General features: G+C 42.3%; 1 protein-coding gene across 2 annotated transcripts in view; it reads left to right on the top strand.

Moving 5' to 3' along the window:
* Window positions 1–2,625: 2,625 nt before the first annotated feature.
* SMIM3 (small integral membrane protein 3) overlaps window positions 2,626–21,211 on the top strand; it is a 33,068-nt gene continuing 14,482 nt past the window's right edge. The window contains exons 1-2 of one of the 2 annotated variants that reach the window (XM_073567961.1): window positions 2,626–2,772; window positions 5,677–5,745. The gene's annotated coding sequence lies outside the window, so the exon portion shown is untranslated. The remainder of the gene's footprint in view (window positions 2,773–5,676; window positions 5,746–21,211) is intronic. The other variant, XM_073567960.1, reaches the window with a different exon arrangement.

The raw sequence follows: 21,211 nt of genomic DNA, 5'->3' as shown, positions 1-21,211 counted from the left end.
TAATTTTGGTTAGATCTTTGTTTTTTTAAAGCACATTATAATTGGATACCCCACTGCTGCTTACACTGTCTTTCACTTATACTCATCTACAAGCTTTCCTCTGACATACTCCAATGTAAGCTCATAATGTGGGCGTGCTTGTAGTGCAATTACAAGTGTGTCATAGCTTTCTGGTAGACCGCTTAGTAGTTGTGCAGCAACATGGAAATCCTTTAGATCTTCCTTAATGCCCCCAAGCATTCCACCATTTCTAGAGTATTTCTTATGTAATTCTGCATATCTTTGCCCTTATTTAGTTTAGACTGATACAGCTTTCTTATTAAATAGATTTTATTGCTGAGATTTATTCTTTCATGCACTTTCTGCAGCTGTTCCCACATTCCTTTTGCAGTTTCACATTTACATACATGTACAATCTGATCGTCATCTATACTGAGGGAGATAGTACTTTGTGCTTCTTTTTGATCCTTCTCTACCCAGTCTTCTTAGTGGGTCAGGCCTAGGCTCCAGTGAGTAATTTACATATAGCTTAGCTTATCAGCAGCATCTTTACCTCGCATTTCCAGGATTGGTCGTTCTGATTAGTCAGATTTGGCACTGTAAACACCACAGACTTTCTGCTAGCGACCATCTTTGCTTCTTTTCCTTAGTAGACTGTTGTTCTCTCTCCTGTGGGCTGTTTTCTCAGTCTTTGGGTTTCTGGGCCCATAACCTGTTGGCAGCGGATTAATCTATGTACTATCCAGCCATTTAATAGTGAAAATATATTTATTCAGGAACAAAGCTAACACAGCTTACAATTGGTATTTCTTATAGCTTAGTATTTCTTATAGCTTAGAATCTTAGCATCTTGTCTGTCAGCTTGCAAAGTGAAAGTGAAAGACGAAATGTGCTCCGGTTATACACACACACTAAGTGAGTAGGAACGTCCTGGTTTTTTTTTTGTTTTTTTTACAGTGAATTATTGCCAATCTAACACTCTTGCAGGATACAGAAACATATGCACTAATAAACAGAAATAAATACGGCAGTAATTGATACAATATATACAATAATAAGCATTATTCCAACATTTTTACTACTAATTGACCGTGGAAAAAAAACAAAAGCAAATGTATATTTTTTTACATTTCCACCACACTTAGAATGATTTTCCCATTTTTCAGTCCATTATACGGTGAAGTGAATCGTGTCATTCAAAACTACCGACAATCCCTCATACGGCAGTGTCGATGGAAAAGTAAAAAAGTCATGGCTCTTGCAAGGCTACAAGGAAATGAGCAAAGCAATCGATTGCCCCAATGCAGTCTGTATCGGTGAGTGTAAAAGAGCCTTTAAATTAGTGACGATCAACTTGTTGTATCATTTGTTCAGAAAGGAACCTTAGTTGGTTAAAGGGTCTTTTCAGTTGGCCAGCCTTGGGGTAGAAGTCTACAGTTACTCTATGTGACTGTCTACTTGTGAATCCTCACAACATGTACACTGTGCACTATGAGGATTCTCTGTTGCCACCCCAGGTATCGGGGAGTCATGTTACTGCAAGTATGTGATTTGCATACCTTCAGTCACATTCCAACTAGACTTGTCCTGCCTCTCTGCATAAACTTGCATTGAGCGAGGCCACATTCATCTAGTTGGCATGTGACTGCATGTATGCAAATCTCATACTTGCTTTCACGACTTTCGCTCCCGGCACTGGCACCAGGGAATCCTCATAGTGCGCGTTGTGACAGTTCACAAGTTGACTTTCACAGAGATTGACAGCAGACTTGTAGCCTAAGGCCGGACAACCCCTTTAATGTGTGATTGGTTAAAAGCCAAACTCTGGGACCTTTTCCGTAAGAATAAGCTAGAATCCCTTTTGACAATCAAACATCGGCATCCTTTCCTAAATCAATGATGGTCCCATGATTGTGACATCAGGACGATGGGTGCACAAGCATGGCGCGGGCTTAGGAGCGATCACCTGCCTCCACAGTATCGATCTGAGCTAGCACGGATTGCAGCTGTTTTAACCACTTAAAAGACAACTCGTCCTGCTAAAAAAAACAAGCCCTCATACCTCTAAGTGGACAGAAAAATAAAAAAAAAGAACAAACTGTAGGAGACATAATGACAACCACTCCAAACATTCCGAGAAAGAAAAATTTAAATTCTACAGAAGAGAACACATTTTTTTGAAAAATAGTTGATTAGTTAATGAAAAGAAAAGTTCTCATTTATATTAAGTGAAGAACATTGGGCCCACCAGAGGATTTGATTCTGAAGGCCCACCTTTCTCCTCCACTCAAGAGCTGCATAACACCTGCAAGGTTTGCACCATTAACTCTCCTGAAGAAAAAGCCAGGGCCCACCAGAGGATTCTCCGGGTCTCTGGTGGACTAGTCCAACCCTATATGAAATGTAATGGGTTTTTTTGCGGGGGGGTTTGGATGGTCGTCCCCCTGGATCACTCAGTCCTGCACAAAGTACATTCTGCAGTAGATACTAGCAGTGACTGCCTTGTGTGCAAAGTGTTCTTCAGTCACTAGGTGGCTTGTTCCTCCTAAGACCAGAGACTTTAGAGCTTTTATCTCTGGAGGGAGGGGGCGAAGGACGTATACCTCCTCCCCTCAAGGCGAGACACATCCCCTGAATGATACAGAGAGAAGGAAGCACAGCAGGCACATTGCACACAGATCCCATAATGTGCGGACGGGGGATTGGCAGCCTCTCCTGAGCCACAAACTTCCCATCACTTCAACTTTACTTCTATGGATCAAAGCTAAGCCGGTAAGTCCCAAAAATGACCATATCCCATCGACCGCTAGGCGGAAATGTTCACGTCAAAGTCTGATCTATCTGATTATCACAATTTAGGTTCCCAGGGGAGCTCGTCCAAATTTTTGGCCGGAGAACTCAAAATTTTCCTGCAATATATCCAAAAAGCGGTCATTGTTAGTTTTGTTCTTTTTCATCGTCCTTTGATGGGACCGAATTGGTACTTTATATATAGAATTCACCGATGATCGAAAATGTTTAATACTTTGGCCACAATTCTCCCATTTTCTGGCTTTACCATTTGCGCCTTATGCTCTTTTGTTTTGCGCCACTTTTTAACTTGTCTTTCTTTTTTATACTTTTTTGTTTCATTCTTCCTCGACAACTTTGCTTATCCAGATGTTTTAGATCGATTCATGAAATGCGATTTTTTTTTTATTAAAGGTTGCCTTTTTTTTATTTTATCTTTCGCACGTCTCGCTCTGGTGGAGCTTTTAGCTGGGCATAAATGTTTAGACAAGCGGGCGACTTTTTGCGCTAAAAAAAAGTATTAAAAAAAAATCTGTTAAAGAGGGAATTAAAGAGCTTTTTTTTGACTTGGGGCCAAAGTGAGCTATTTTGAAGAGTTTGGGGCTTAAAAACGTCAAGGCAAAAATTATGAAAAATGACATAAAAAAAATCGCAAATGATGGATCGGCCCTTTAAGTGGAGTTTTGAATCATTAATATAGTATGTTATACTGTATATACAGGTATATATATATAATATATATGTATATATATATATCGGTTTGGGTATTCTGAGCCATTACTAGCCTTTCCGTGACCTGGGGTAAGAATTCCGTTTGCTGCCTTAACCCTGTGTCTTTAAATCCTGGCCGAGGGAGAGTGCAGTAACAATATTTGGTCCCCTAGCAGCTCAAGAGCTCATCATAATGCACCATTCCACCTGCCTTGGAGATGTAGATTGGCCCCCTTATCCTTTGGTCCCCTGTGAAGCTCAACAGGTTGCACCAGTTGCCCAGGGCACCAAATTCTATGGGTAGGGGCCCAATCACCGTCCCCACTGCTGCTTCATCATATGAGCGAGTGACTGCCTGCCCAGTGGCCGACGAATATGATAATTGGTAGCTTTGACATCTAGGTCGTTGCCACAGGTTCCTTTGCAGAGCGCAGCAGTCTAGGCAAGTTTGTCATTGCTTGCTGCACTCTGCATAGGCAGCAAGTGAGATAACAAAACTGTAAGCATGATGCTTTGCTTTATCATATCAGTTGCTGCTAGGGTTAGCAATAGATACTAGATACACTCGAGATCGGACTAACATCTCTTTTGGCCATATGATGAGAACCATAAAGTTAAAATAGATTTTTATTTCCATTATTAAAATTAAAAACAACGTGGAGAATAAAATACAACATATAACCTATAACAGAGTGCCCAGTAGGGGGCGCACTAATCTGTCCTAGCAATCTTCTTGCCGAGTATCGCTCTATATTGCCATATGGGTAAGCAAAAGATAAATAATAAAAAAGGTAATATATACGCCATCAGAAATATCCAGCTTTTGGTGCAGTAAAATCTGCTATGTGTGAACATGCCCTTACTTACTCATTTGCCCCATTAGAATGTCAGTTAAACTCATTCCTTCCCAGAGCGCCCAGCTTAGAGTGAATGCTTGGGTCAGGAAGACAACTTATATAAAATGTCAGCATTTTTATCTGCCAAGTTTTAACCGAACCGTCTGAGCGTGAGCCAAATGCAGTCAATCCGGAACAAGCATTACATTGCAGAGGGAGAGGCCAAAAAGCAAAACTTCACAAATGTAAAAAAAAAAAACCTATTGCATCCTCACCATAAATACCAAACTTTATCATGTCTCATTTGCCATATTAAAGGGGTGTCATGAAATTGACGATTGGATAGGTCATCAATATCTGATCAGTGGGTGCTCAACAACTGGCAATGTTGCCGCCACTGCCGAGTACTAAATATCGTCTCCTATCCATGAGAACAGCTGCGTTCAGCATTTACATCCACCCAATAACAGCAGATAGTGGGGGGCCGGACCCTCACCAATCTGATATTCTTGACCTATACTAAGGCAGGGTTTACACTGCCCGATTGTTTGACTGCCGATCGGCTACATCTAAGCCAAAGGCCGATCATTTAGTGGCCTATTTACCAGGCTGAGGACCCATGGCTAGTACAATGGTTCTGTGTGCATGTCCCGTCTGGTCCCCTGACACATCTGTTTACACAGGACAATGTGCTGTCCAGAATATTGACTTCTAAGCTATCTTAAAAATGATCACACCCAACCAACAAGCCTTTTGCTTGTTGGTCGGGTGACTGTTGACCTGTTTAGATGGGACAATAATCGGGATGCCATGGTTATATAAGGTCTTTTATGGCCATTTAGGACCCTTTCATGCATCCATTTTTTATTTTGATAAATGGATCAATTTTGTTAAATGTTTTTTATCCGATCTTCATTCTATTTATTCATCTGAGTGTCCATTTTTCCAACAACCGCAGCCTTCATTTTGTTTTGTATGCATAGAAAGGTTTCCAAGCTTCATTGGGTAGTAAAAGACAGGCAACACTTGGATAAGTCTCTTCCGAGTGTTTTTTGCAGTTTTTTTTTTATAAACCCTTTGACTAGAACGGGCGTTTTTGATCTGCAGATTGGATGAAAATCAGACATGTGAACAATTGGGATTTGTGAACTTAACCATAGGCTACAATGGGAACGTGTTTTCGGGATACTCTGATGTGTGAATGGGGCCTAAGCAGTGAGCAATGTGTGATCTTGTAGGTCAATGAAACTCATCAAAGAGAGTTTTTACGTGAAATAAAGCTTTAGTATACTTTGTTTCGATCCTTTAGTAATTTTAGGGTCTCTGTTTGCTGTCTTAGAATGGAATCATTCATTGAATGCATCACAGTCGGACATGTTCAAGGCCACGTTCCCACGACGCGCGTTTGGTGAGTTTTCGATGTTGCCGTTTTTCTGCACCATTTCTGCACCCAATTAAGTAAAATAAGTAACTGGAATTTTTTTTTCCGAACATACGCAGCTTAAAAAAACTCACCAAAAACTCATCGTGGGAATGTAGCCCAAGGCAGATTTTTTTTCATCTCTGAATCTAAACCAGAAAGGTTCCTATTCACAAACAGCAGAAAATGTCAAAACTGTGAGAAAATTGAAAATGTAAAGCATTATAAAAATGCAGAACTTTCCATTATGCAATGAATAAAGTTCACTTGCAGAAAACTGCGTGTGTAACAGTTACGGTCGGGTGAAAGGACAAGCCGGGCAGTATTCTACCCTTTCTGGGCTCGTCCAGACGAGTAAATAATAATCGCTCTGTGTGCACCACGGACCCCGCAAGGTCCCATTGTAGCCAATGTGTCAGTGCACATGGCCAATTTCCCACACAGATTCTCGCAGTTTGCTCTACTTTGGTTCATGAAAAGTAACACACGTGGGGCAGTGACTTCCGCAATCTGCAGTTTTGATTTTCTATCTGACGTCTTATGGCAGCATCGGATAAGTTTGCAGTGCCGCCATGAAGTGTCTTGGGTTGGACTAACTCAAAACCAAACCTCTGGAATTACGTATGAAAAAAAACAGGATTTGCCATTACTTGTCTGATTGCATTCCTGTGGGCTGACGGTGACGTCATATGGCAGTGGCTGCGTCACGATTTTCTTATTCTGACAGCTAATCATGTGTATCAAGTCTTGGTTATTATTTCATAAATAAAATAAAGGGGGTATTCCCATCTCCGAGATCCTACCCCAGCATGTAGTAGGAATAATAATATTAGCAAATACCGTACCTAAAATTAGAAATGTAGTATAGTTCTTCTGATAATCTATGTTGTTTACCCCATGTGCAGGGCATTGCAGTAGCTTAGGTATCAATGGTTAAGAGCACTAGCAACTAACTGTTACTATACCTAAGCTACTGCAATGCCCTGCACATGGGGTAAGCCACATAGCTAATCAGAAGAACTATTACATTTCACCTTGTAGACTGTGCTTCCTCACAGGCAGGGTCCTCTCTCCTTCTGTACCAGTCATGACTTTAATTGTTCATGATTATTGTACTTGTTTTTATTATGTACACCCATCCTCACATGTAAAGCGCCATGGAATAAATGGCACTATAATAATAATAATAATAATAATAATAATAATAATAAAAGGGGCCTATTGAAGTGAATGAGATCTGAGCTGCAGTACTTGAGAATGACCACTACACAGTAGGTGGAGCTGTGCACTTCTGCTGGCATCCACAGCAATTGATAACTGCTGATCGGTGGAGGCGCCGGGTGTTGGACCTCCGCTAATCTGATATTGATGACCTATCCCAAAGATCGGCCAACAGTATCCTAGTAGCAGACAACTCCTTTAACCAGTAGCAGAAACAGGGACCCATTTTTCATCTTATGAACCATTTTGGTATATGCAAAACCAAGCAGGATCAGACGTATGGTCAGAGAACAGCAGAAAATCCCTCTTCTTCCATGGCAAACACTTTGTGGATCAGTCACTAAGTTCTGTCAGGGGACTTCTTTTTAGGAAATTGGTGTGAAAATCCAGAGCAATGTGTCATTTCTGGGAAAAATTAGATATTGTGTCTGGTATGAACGTCCTAAACTCGTACAGGCCCCCGTGGATACAAGCTGTTGGAGAAAAAAGTCCCAGTCAGGCGCCATATCGCATGTAATCATTGTTAGTGCAGTTTACACCAGGAAACCTAATGGATCCAGTATAAGAGCCTGTTCACACTGCACTTCACAATGCGTTCATGTCGCCATCTGAGACTTTCGTCTGAAACCCCCCAAATGCAATTCAGATGGACACAAGAACATAGTCCAGTGCAACTCATTGGTTCTATCTGCGGCTCGTATGAATCTCTCTTTTTTAGGCAAAACACAGTGTGAACAGACCCTAAATCAATGAGATATGTTATAATCCTTTGCACAATGGACTCATCATGTGCTGTTGCTAATCTGTACAGCGCTAAATACCAGTGTTACACACAATTGAGGCCATAGCATAGAAAATAAACTATTGTTTAAAGGGATATTCCCATCACCAAGATCCTATCCCAATATGTATAGTAGGTGTAATAATAATAACATTAGCAAATACCTAAAACTAGAAATGTGGTATAGTTCTTCTGATTCACTATGTTGCTTAGGCCATGTTCAGGGCATTACAGTAGCTTAGGTATCCATGGTTATGACCACTCATATCGTAGCAGTTAGTTGTTAGTGGTCATAACCATGGATAACTCAGCTACTGCAATGCCCTGCACATGGGATAAGCAACATAGTGAATCAGAAGAACTATACCACATTTCTAATTGGAGCTATTTACTAATATTATTATTATTACACCAACTACATATTGGGATAGGATTTCAGAGATGGAAATACCCCTTTAAGTCAGGTTTTTGTGTTACAGGTATTTAAAAAAATATATTGGTAAAGTGTTTTTATATTTACAGCTCTGGTAAAAATTAAGAGATCACTGCACAGTTTTAAAAAAATCAGCTTCTCTCCATGTCTGACAGCCATTCCATTCCAATATCAGTTGAATTCCAACCAGAGTACACCTCATTCTACTTTATGTGCTTCTGATTAGGTGATCACCAGAACCAAATCTTATTTAACAAAGGAAAGTATAAAAAACCATGCTGTGGGGTTCACAATCCTTTTGCAATAGGACAAGCTGGATGGCAAAATAAGTGCTAGTAATATCCCAAAAGTAATAGGAATGAAAAAATAACTTTTAACCATGCCAAAGGAGTTGAAAAGAAAAGTCTTGCGAGAAGAAAAGAAGGGCTCAATTCTGGTTTTACTAGTAGAGGGATACAGTGAGCGTCATGTTACCTCCATCCTTAAAATTTCTAAGACAGCAGTCCATTACAACAAGGTCAAGCAGCAGACATTGGGGACAACAAAGCTACAGACCGGCAGAGGGAGAAAACGACTCTCCACTGACCAGGATGACCGTCATCTTAATACATAAATAATAATCTTTATTTTTATATTGCGCTAACATACTCCACAGCGCTTTGCAGTTTGCACACATTATTATCGCTGTCCCCGATGGGGCTCATAATCTAAATTCCCTATCAGTATGTCTTTGGAATATGGGAGGAAACTGGAATACCCGGAGGAAACCCACGCAAACACGGGGAGAACATACAAACTTCTTGTAGATGTTGTCCTAGGTGGAATTTGAACCCAGGACTCCAGCGCTGCAGTGCTAACTACTGAGCCAGTGTTCTGTCTTATTCAAATGTCACTCAGCAACCGCAGGATGACATCAAGTGACCTACAAAAGGAATGGCAAATGGCACCTGGGGTGAAGTGCACGGCAAGAACAGTTCGTAACAGGCTCCTAGAGGCAGGGTTCACATGTAAAGCTAGAAAAAAGCCTTTCATCAAAGAGAAGCAAAGGAGAGCCAGGCTGAAGTTTGCCAAAGACCATAAGGATTGGACCATAGAGGACTGGAGTAAGGTAATCTTCTCTGATGAATCTAATTTTCAGCTTTGCCCAACACCTGGTCATCTAATGGTCAGACGGAGACCTGGAGAGGCGTACAAGCCACAGTGTCTTACACCCACTGTGAAATTTGGTGGAGCATCGGTGATGATCTGGGGATGCTTCAGCAAGGCTGGAATTGGGCAGGTTAATCTTTGTGAAGGACGTATGAATCAAGCATCATACAAGGTTATCCTGGAAAAACAGTTGATTCCTTCTGCTCAGGCAATGTTCCCCAACTCTGAGGACTAGTTTTTCCAGCAGGACAATGCGCCATGCCACACAGGTCAATCAATGTGTGGGTGAAGGACCACCACATCAAATCCCTGTCATGGCCAGCCCAATCTCCAGACCCGAACCCCATTGAAAACCTCTGGACTGTAATCAAGGGGAAGATGGATAGTCACAAGCCATCAAACAAAGAAGAACTGCTTACATTATTGTACCAGGAGTGGCATAAGGTCACCCAAAAGCAGTGTGAGAGACTGGTGGAAAGCAGCCAAGACGCATGAAAGCTGTGATTAACAATCATGGTTATTCCACAAAATATTGATTTCCAAACTCTTCCTGAGTTAAAACATTAGTATTGTTGTTTCTAAATGATTATGAACTTGCTTTCTTAGCATTATTTGAGGTCTGCAAGCGCTGCATTTTTTTTTCTTTTGACCATTTCTCATTTTCTGAAAATATATACAAAATTTACTGCTTGGAAATTCGTAGTTTATAGAATAAAAGAGCAATTTACATTTTACTCAAAAATAAAGAGAAAAATCAGACAAAATGAACATTTTGCAGTGATCTCTTAATTTTCTCCAGAGCTGTACTTCATATCACGATCTATATTAGAAATAAAAATAGTAATCTTGTAGCTTTTACACCAGTCACTGGGGCTTTTTTAGACTCATGGCTTTGTCTCCAGACAAATATTCAGCCGCGAAATTCCCGCTGTCTGCTGTGTACGGCCATCTGTTCTACACACGCGGGTAGAGTTTGGAGAACTTGTTGTTTTGCCTGCAGTTATCGGTGTGAATCCAATAACCTGTTGTATGATAGCCAGCGTTAGCACTCCAAACTAGAAAAACTTGTCGCAGCCGGATACCAGCAGGCAGGGCCGATTCTGAATTTTCTGCTCCCTGAGGCAAAAATTTCAGTGGTGTTACTGTCACCTCCTCACACCCCTCCGTCCAAAAAAAGCATCCAGCAATGAATACACCGAGCACACGAATATACAGTGTATCAGCATAAAAAGAAACGTATTCATAAGTACCGTATTTTTCGAACTATAAACGCACCCTAGGTTTTGATGGCAGAAAATAAGAAAAACATATTTCCTATTAATTAAAACTTCTCTGGTGGTGTAAAGTGGAGGAGTCATTATTACTAATTTTAATTCACAAGGGTATAATAAGAATGTAATAGTATAGACAAACACCGATCTGCTACATGGATATATAGACACACATCTCTGCTACATGGATATATAGACATAGCTCTGCTAGATGCACATATACACACACAGCTCTGCTACATGTATATATAGACACACAGCTCTGCTACATGTATATATAGACACACAGCTCTGCTACATGTATATATAGACACACAGCTCTGCTAGATGCACATATACACACACAGCTCTGCTACATGTATATATAGACACACAGCTCTGCTACATGCATATATACACACACAGCTCTGCTACATGTATGTATAGACACACAGCTCTGCTACATGCATATATACACACACAGCTGTGCTACATTTACAGACTCACCAGTCTGCTGCATGCACATATAGATGCACATATCTGCTACATGCACATTTACGGACACAGAGCTCTCCTACATGCACATATAGACACACACATCTCTGCAACATGCACATTTTCAGACAAACAGCTCTGCTACATGCACAACTAAAGACACACAGCTCTGCTACATGCACATACAGACACACAGCTCAGCATCATGCACATTTATAAACACAAACAGCTCTGCTACATACACATTTATAGACACAACAGCTCTGCTGCATGCACATATAGACACTCAGATCTGCTACATTACCACATTTTGCAGTTCTTTCCAGGCATCTTGATTGATCACATGAGTTGAAAGGTCCTGGAGCTGGTCAGATGGAAGGTCCTTCAGCTACACAGGACGTGCAGTATCCTTGCAGGTCCCAGTATCTTTCTTTCCTGTACCGCACCGATCACATAGATCAGTGTGGGGCAGAAGGAGAGAGAACAGTTCTCTCTGTGATCGAGAAAGATACTGTCAACATTCTCCCCCATTACAGAAAGGTGCCTCCGGATGATATGACATGCACACTTTTCAGCAAGGGTTTTTCTTGCTAAAAAGTGCATCTTATAGATCGAAAAATACGATAGATTCCAGCAATGAAAAAACTGTGTATATCACGGTATTCAGCAATTGATCATCGGGCAAAATGATTTTTAGACTGATTAAAAACCACCGTTCTTGGCAGCACATTGTCTTTTGGAAATGCTGCATGTGCTGTCGATAACAATGACAGTCCATGTTCTTAGAGTGATCTGTTAGTGAGCCATGCACATAAATGGGGTCGGCCTGTCTAAACAGGCTATTAACCGACCACCGATGAGCAAACATGTCTCTGATCAGAGGTTGTTTAATGCCACAAGTCTGTTAGTATAATCCCGCACTTAGCCTAGCGAAGAGACTGTGATGTATGATCAGTTACTGCAGATCATGGACACTGTCTGGGGGAGACTAAGTAAGACATTAACCACGATATGCAGTAAATCATCATCCATCATCACATGCTCTTAGTCCCCAGACAGTAACCCTGGGATGAGTTACACTGCATTTAATAATCTCATAAAACGATCGGTCTGGGTTTTATAATAAGCCCCGGACCTACTCTCAGACAGTAACCATGGTATGTGCTGCAATAAATAATCTTCATATAATAAGCTCCAGCCACTAGAGTAAGTGATATAACAGTCAAAGATTTATACCGACACAGCGGGCAACTAATGGGGCAACAACCAAGGTGCTCCTCTCCATCGGTTAGCAGCGACAATTTTCATACGAATCTTACAAGGGCTCGTCTCTAAGGTCAGGCAGTGGCACAACACATGAAAGTGTGCAGCAGGAGGTCAATTGTACATGACCAATCTGAGTGTGCCCATCGGGAGCTGTCGCTCGCGCCGATTGGTTGCACACACTGGACTTCTCGCTTCCAACGTGAACCTTAACAGGTTTCACCCCTCTACGGTAACAGTAGTTTCAAAAATAAAATACACTACAATGTTCCCCATTCTGGCTCCTATCACAGTAATAATGCCCCCGTTCTGGTCTCCGTACAGTTATAATCTCCCACATTGTACCCCCATATGGTACACTGTCCCCCGTTCAGTCACTTTACAGTAATAATTTCACCCATTTTGCTGCCATACAGTAATAATATCTCACATTGTGGCCCCCATATAGTATAGTGGCCCCCATACAGTATAATGGCCCCCATTGTGTTTACCTCAGTGGAGTCGGTATAAAATAGACTGACTCCTAAAATATATAATACATTGGGTAAAGTAGTTCAGTGAGATATGTGCTGTAAATGTTTTCATAAGAATTTAGAAAAGTTCTGAAATGCCATATAAATGTCTATTCTGTTTCTGATCTTAGGATCTAGGCTTTTAGTTGAGATGAATCTGTGCTGCACTTTATGTACATGCTCAGTAGTGACCAGTGCTGTGGAGTCGGAGCAGGAGTTGTGGAGTTGGATTCAGATGTCAGGGAAATTGAGAAGTCAGAGGTTTGGCTTAACGACTCCACAGCCCTGAGTGCAATGTCCTCCTTTGTGGCCCCCATACAATAAAAAGCCCTCCATACAGTATAATGTCCCCCTCTGTGGCACCCATGCAGTATAATGTACCCCTCTGTGGCACCCATACAGTATAATGTCCCCCTCTCTGATCCCAATACAGTTTAAAGTCCCCTCTGTGGCACCCATGCAGTATAATACCCCCCTTTCTGACCCTAATAAAGTACAATGTCCCCTTTGTGGCACTCATACAGTATGTCGTCTCCCTCTGTGGCATCCATACAATATAATGTCCCCCTCTGTGGCCCCAATACAGTAAAATGTCCCCTCTGTGGCATCCATACAGTATAATGTCCCCCTCTGAGGCACCCATACAGTATAATGTCCCCCTCTCTGATCCTAATACAGTTTAATGTCCCCTCTGTGGCACTCATGCAGTATAATGTCCCCCTTTCTGACCCTAATAAAGTACAATGTCCCCTCTGTGGCACTCATACAGTATAATTTCCCCCTCTTTGGCATCCATACAGTATAATATCCCCCTCTGTGGCATCCATACAGTATAATGTCCCCCTCTGTGGCCCCAATACAGTAAAATGTCCCCCTCTGTGGCATCCATACAGTATAATGTCCCCCTCTGAGGCACCCATTCAGTATAATGTCCCCCTATGCGGCACCCATACTGTATAATGTTCCCCCTCTGTGGCACCCATACAGTATAATGTCCCCCTCTTGGCACCCATACAGTATAATGTCCACCTCTTGGCACCCATACAGTATAATGTCCACCTCTCTAGCCCACATACAGTATAGTGTATCGCAGCGCAATGCACTTGAGATGGCGCGCAGACCTGCAGCTTGTATAGGTAGCAGTGGCACTCTGCTCCACAACAGTCTTCAACTGTATGTGTGTCTGAGGAAGCACATCTAGCTGAGAATGGAGCTGCCATCGGTTGTCCTCCCTCCATCCCGGTCATGCTACCGTCAATCCCCTATCTGAGACTCTGCAACTGTCCATTACCTGCTAGCCACAGTGTCTCTGACAGGGATGTAGTAGCATTTTCCGCCCCCACTCAGACAATTTAGACCGCCGACTGGGAGGAGATACTCATCTCGCCTTATTGCAGGTGCGGCCCTCTCAGCATGATATAAAGACAGCTTTATAGTACGGTAAACCAAACAGCAATGGTTTTGAAAGGAGTTAAAGGGATTTCTCAGCTTCAGAAAACTCCTGTACTCCGGATGCAGTTTGATTAAAAAACAAACTGTGACTCCCTGGGGGAAAGCGGATCCGTTGCTAACTGATGTGAACGGATGCTACCGGACCGTTTGTTTTGACGGATCCGATGAATGAAGATCCCGGGGAGGAGAGAGAGAGAGAGAGCAAAATTTTAACAGATCCACAAAAAAATGGATCCAATGGATGGCCATCCGTCAAGATCCGCCGGTAATGCAACTCAATGGGGAAAAAAACGGATCCGCCAAACAAAATGGTGGATCCGTTTTTTTTGCAAAACGGCGGATCTTGACTGATGGACAAAAACTGAAGTGTGAAACAGGCCTAAAACTAAAATCCCAAAACGGATGACATTCATCGGACGGAGCTAGGAAATGCAGCAAAACTTGTACTGTTTGCTCAGATGTTTGGGTAATGGAGACCTTATGTCTTTGCCGGTTCGCTCTACGGTGCCAGAATGGGTTTGATCTTCTGCCAGGCATCGGGGCGGGCTGCCGGAGGTGACCTTGCTGCATTACAGAATCCGCCACTTTTTCCCGGCTGTTTATCTATCATCTCCTGTGAGAACACACGTTTTCCTAACCTGGTGGTTTACATGTCTATTTAGAAGATGAGTCATGACCCAGATGACCTCATCACATGTATGTATGAGAAGTGACATCACTACCTTCATCAGCGGCTTGACTTGGTGCCCACCCAGGTTGTCAACAACTTATCCACAGAAGTATTTGAAAAATGTTAAAGGCATTTAATAAAGGGCTAACAGGTAGACGGTATCTTTAGACGCCCATTCATGTTGAGATGTCTGACAGACAGTTGTGGATATTGAGACATTTGTGCTGTGATCACGCAGAGATTTTTGGAGTGGATCATCTCCAAAATCGACCTTAAAAGCTCCGGACTATAAAACTCTTGCTATTCATTACTATGGGAAATCCATTGTTCATTGTAAGGAATTTTTGAGTTTTTTATTCCTTATGGGTTTTGAAAAATGGCCGGTGTGAACAAACCAAAAAGAAAACAAATGTAAATGTCACTACTTTAAAGAGGATCCAGGTGGAAACGCTGGTTACCTTCCTTAAAAAGGGCTAAAAAAAAACCCAAAAAATAATGAACACAAGGCGCTGCAATGTCAAAACAACTTTCTATTCATGTGTTTTGTCTTTTTGACCACTTAAATGGGTTGTCCAGCCTCGTCTAAAAGTCTGCAGTCACTCAATGGGACTGCACACTTGTGAATCCTGACATTGTACACACTGCTCGCTGTGATAATTCTCCAGCGGCAGATAAGAGATCGCAGGTATGCGATTTTCATACATGTGTCACATGCCGACTAGACGTGCGCACTGAAAGTCTATTGAGCGAGGCTGGACACGTCTAGTCAAAATGTGACTGGAAGTATTCAAATGGCATACTTGTAGTCACATGACTGCCTGCTCCTGCCGCCAGCACTGGAGAATCCTTACAACACACAGTGCTCGCGATGTGAGGATTCACAAGTCTGCTGTCTGCAGATTTGTAAGCCATGGCTGAACAACCCCTTTAAGGCCGGGATCACACACAGCGAGATACGGCCGAGTCTCGCTGGTTAAAACCAAGCTCTGGCGCCGGCAGTCCGGAGTGGAGCGTGCAGCCGCACAGCAATACATGGAGCTGCACGCTGCGCTCCGGAGTGGCGGCGCCAGAGCTTGGTTTTAACCTGCGAGACTGGGCCGTATCTCGCTGTAGTGTGACTCCGGCCTAAGGCTTCTTCTCCAGTTTGGAAGCCACGTAATCTTTTTTTTAACTGTCTCATGCGATAAAAAGATGCAAAGGTTTAAAAATGTAACAATTACCACTCAATGCTTATAATACAAGTTAACGGCTAAAAAGACTACGAGCGTTTTTTGCAAATTTTTTCAATGTATCTGCCACTAAAAAAAAATCCTATAGTTATTTTCATTTCTTTATGGAAATAAAAAAAAAACGCTGAGAAAAAAACACCAGAAAAATGCGCAAAAAAACACACCAGTGTCAAAAAAGCATAGGAAACAAAAAATGCTTGCAAAAAGCACTTTAAGTTTATAAACCTCCAGAGGAAAGGAGAATTTGGCCGGGGTCCTCACATCTGATGTGAGAGCTAATGCTAATGACCCTCGGCTCCTGTGATCCGAGCTGCGGCTGTGCTCCGAGCCTCTTGCAGGACAGAATCGCAACACAGGTGCGGGGGAGACGGAGAAAGTAATTTCTCCATCTCCTCCATTGCCGGCGACTGCAGGAATCCCACTGCTCTCGGGTGATAGACTTATATGGGTGCGGGCGATCCGATTCTCATATGCAATCGCAGGACGCCGACATTGTTTTTGCATGTCGAAGCTGCATGAGAAAATAATGGCAGATGTCAGCTGCTCCATACTTTAACATTGGGCCGAGTGCAATCCGATTTTTTTTTTTATCGGATTGCACACATCCAATTGCATTGCAAGTAGGAACGAGCCCTGTCCTGAAATGTCTTCCGCTTGAAAAAGCTCATTTTTTAACATTAGAAAAAGATGCTGTGTGAACGTACGAAAAAAAAGCTTCATGAGAAAACTTACATTTTCCGGAAGTGGCTTCATCTAGGAAAATTTAATGGCTGCATCGGCTTTTGCGAGATGCCGTATGCAGCATACCCCAAAAACTTGGAGATTCTGCTCAGTTTCCGCTCCAAAAACCCAGCAATAAGAGTCAATGTGCCCATACCTGTTGGCTGTATGCACATGGAATCTTTTTTGCTAGGATTTCAGAGCAGAAATTTAGCGGAAACTCAACGTTTTTGAGGTTTGAAGGAGAATTTAGGGTATGTGCTTACAACATCATGTTCATTCTTTGGGCGGCTTCATTTGGAAGCCACCCGCCTTTTATTATAGAAGATATAAAAACAAGACACCAGCAGTGGAGCTGCCGTGAAACCCACCTCAAAACCGTCGGTGGAGCCGCTTCAGGAATAAAGTCGACGGTTTCAGCTGTGCAATAGGAAACTCGGGTGCGTCCACCATTGGATTAACAACGTTGTGTGCGCATATCCATGGAGAGTTTTCTGCTCGGTTTCTGCCTTAAAATCTCCTAAAAACACATAGTGTGCACATAGCCGTAAGGAGACTTTTAGGCCATATTAAAAAATGTTTTGATGCAAAGTTCTTGTGATCATCATAGATGGTTATGTGCAGTCCAAACGGAGTTAATTGTATCATCAGACAGAACTATCAGTCTGTCTGTAGCCATCTATAGTCTCTTACTGTAGGCTGTAATGCTTTTAAAGCTGGCTGGATGTATTAGCTATTTGCCATTTGCTCTTTCCCTAATGATTACATCCATATTTAGTGTTTTTTTAAATGGAGATGACTTCAAAGCATCTCTTTACAGGAAAATATAGAGTCTGATCATTACTGACATTAGGAAAGGCTGCACGTGAAAGAGGGGCAACCAGTCCATGTGTTGCAAGGAATACTACTTCATTATATCAATAAGGGATCACACAAAAGACTGTTTAAAAAAATAAAATAAAAAACCCCACATATCTAAGGGGTCCATGTAATGTTCTGGGTCAGACGTCTGGGCAGGCAAAAGTACCAAAAGCAAAGCATGACCCACAAGACACGTTATCATGGTGTAACAAAATAAAGGTCCATGTTCTATAGACAAAAAGGTATAAAGTAGTAACGTATCAGTGGAGTAATAAATGCTCAACATCCTCAAATGATACAATCAGTAAAGTAACAAAGAGGTCAAGGAAAGCATTAAAGTGCCTGTTGTGACAGAGCCCTCACGCGTATCGCTGACAAAAAGCTTCCTCAGGGGGTCATCGCTGAGTAGAAGACAACAGCATGCTTATATGGTTTCAGTTAGTATGATCCCCATGTTATCTACACCTGACTTCCTATTGCTGCCACATAAAGGCAAGGTAAACGGGTATGTGCATTACCCTCTCTCTATGAACCCAAGGTGAGTTTTGTAAACCAGAGCCAGTGATGCTTAAGCTATCCATAGACATACGATAGTTGATGGTGGCTGATCATTCATTTGCCCGTCATTTATCTTTACCTGGATACCCAATTGACATGAACATTCTGCTCTGCTAGCCGTTCATTTGTGTTCAAAGGGACGAACAGAGAAAGCCACTGCCAAATTGCTATGGCAATGACTTATCTTCTGAAGAACAAAAGGATCGGGCATTAAAATTCAAACTTCCCAAATCTTCTCTCCCTCAGCATCAAATGTCTGAGAATATTCACAACATTCTATCGGCAGGTTCAACTGCGTTTAGTGTAATGTGTATGGGAGTCTGGGGTTGCTTAAGGACCTTTTTGTGTAATAATAAATGTACAGCTAGTGGCCAGATCTCTAATTTTTCTTTTTACTGGATAGGATCATCTGTTATGATAATGTACCAACTCACTCTGGAAAATACAGTAGGTAACACACTAAAAACTGCAACTGATCCTGCCAATTTCTGTACAGACTAGACATCCTGACCCCACAGTCCCTAGTGGTTTTGAGTTGAAATAGCTCTAACCACAGACTAGATGATGGCACCTCGGACCTATGCTGCCTGAAAGGCCGTCGAGCGCGTCACGTTCCTCTTAAAGAACCATAGGGCAGAGCAGAATGCAAATTACCTACAGAAGGGAAAGTGTGCTGAAATAAAAAGAGATCCCAGAGTGAGTAAAACAAACCACAAAATACAAAATAAAGGATTAAGTATGTACTGTTACAGAACATGCCACTTGATTCCTAAAAAGAAATAGGAGATAGGTGCAGGCTAAAGAACATAAACAACAGAGAGATAAACCCTAGCTGGTCTTTCACTGACTGGCTTAAACTACAGTAGTATTGCTGGACATATAAATGAAACTATCACAGCATGAAATACCAGCAGAGGGAATGTATATAACGCCGCACCCGAAAGATGAGAGAGCAGACAAATGAGTAAATGAAAACACCTGTTACCCTAAAAAGACTGAAGCAATGATAACAAAAATTAAACAGCTAGAGTAAAAGTGTATCTGCTGTGGCTCGGTGGCCAGAGAAGCCAACCACAAAGCACAGGCTCAAGGGTTCAAACCCAGACATATGACATCACCAAATGGCCAAACAGGACCCCTTTTTCCTAAAAGATGGGGATCCCAGATGAAAGCTTTGTATACACTGTAAAACAGTGGCCAATAGGGACGTATAAACAAATTGCTGGACCCATAGCCAAAATGTATATCACCCTCACTACTAAAAGCCTCAAATGAAATTACCAACCTGGGCACGGTGTGTGAGTGGTGGAGGCCCCTTGGGTCTCATTACCAGCCGAGGTCTCACGGCATGTGCCCTCTCTAATCCTGTAGGGTTAAAAAAAGGACAGCCCACTTCCTGGCCCTATTTATGACTGCAGATTACGTTTTTAGAAACTTGGTGGAATGTCTTATAATATCATTGATTATTATTTCTGTACAGGTCAGTGAACCATGACCGCCAATGATACATGGAATAAGCAATAACAGCGTTCTGTAATGTTCACGACCGCTCACTAGTGTTCCATACAGCGCTGCTCCTGAGGTGTCATTCATGTGACTGTGGCTTCAGTGATGTGCCATCAAATCGATGGCACTTCTAGAAAATAAATTCTTGGGTTATGGAAATTCTTAGTCAGTACCAAAGAAGTCTGGATGTTGGTCATCAATAGACAAGGCCTAATTACCCCAGTCCACCAGCTGTCTATGGACAATCCCTGTAAAGAATAATAGTTTTAGAACTTTTTATATATTGTATTTAGAGATGAGTGGATCGATTTGCGGGACTCCGGTCCAGTGTCCAAGTCAGTGGTATCTGGTGACCAGATGGGAGTCCTATGAATCTCTTACCTTCCGATGTCCCGTACATGGCTTTTGGGCTTGTGTGACAGCACCTATGTGTCACGTTGCACAGATGGCATCACACCAGCCCTGGAACATGAAATACCACGCGGGTAGGAAAGAGATTCGCAGGACTTCCGTCTGGTCACCAGGTACTACTGACCTGGATCTGGCAGGAGTCCCACAAATCGACCTGCCCATCTCTAGTTGTTCTAGTTGTAGCCCATTTAATTCTGTGCAGATTGATGGAGGTCCAGTTGTTAAGCCCCCACTGATTGCTGAAAAGACCTTTCAGAAGTGCCCAGCTCAGGAGGCCGGAGCTCCGAGCTCCCACCTGAGTGTGCACAAAGAGCGAAGTACACATTCAGTCAAAGTCTATTGAAAGTCATAGGCCCCGATTCATCAAAGCGATTACGTCCCTGACCGGAGTAAGATTTGTGGCGAGCCGCACTCCATTTGTCAAATGGTCTTAATTCTTTAAGAGGAGTGCACCTCTTAATGAATTAGGAGCATTTGACTCCAACATACCCCCTCATCAAAATTCCCATGAACATCGCCAGACTTGATGAATCTGCGCCATAGACTTTCTATTGAATCCCTTGTCTTCACTGTGTGAGACTGATGGAAACATAGACTTGGAATAGAGTGGCACACCACGGTGCCATTCAAGCTCCTCACTATGTAATGAGGAGCTGGAATCCCCCACCCATATTGATCTGCGGGGGACCCAGCAGAATGGCCTCCAGCATTCAGACATTAAATAGTTTTTCCCCTTTCAGGAAATCTAGGTCCCTGGGTGCAGTATTAAATAGACAAATCATTCTCCAATTTTCAGTCTGCAGTATGGAGGATATTATACAGAAGTACTGAGCTGTGTAGTTGTGAATCCAGCTCTGGAGTCAAATAAAAAGCAACAACGCAATCTGCCTTATCTTCCCCTCTCATAGAAAGCTGTAATCTGATCTCTCAGTAAACTTGCAAT

The sequence above is a fragment of the Dendrobates tinctorius genome, unplaced genomic scaffold (genome assembly GCF_039654945.1).
Source record: "Dendrobates tinctorius isolate UK_male_01 unplaced genomic scaffold, ASM3965494v1 ptg000020l, whole genome shotgun sequence".
NCBI classification, from domain to species: Eukaryota; Metazoa; Chordata; class Amphibia; order Anura; family Dendrobatidae; genus Dendrobates; species Dendrobates tinctorius.
The sequence above is the reverse complement of the archived record's forward strand: the minus strand, read 5'-3'. Positions and strand labels throughout refer to the sequence as shown.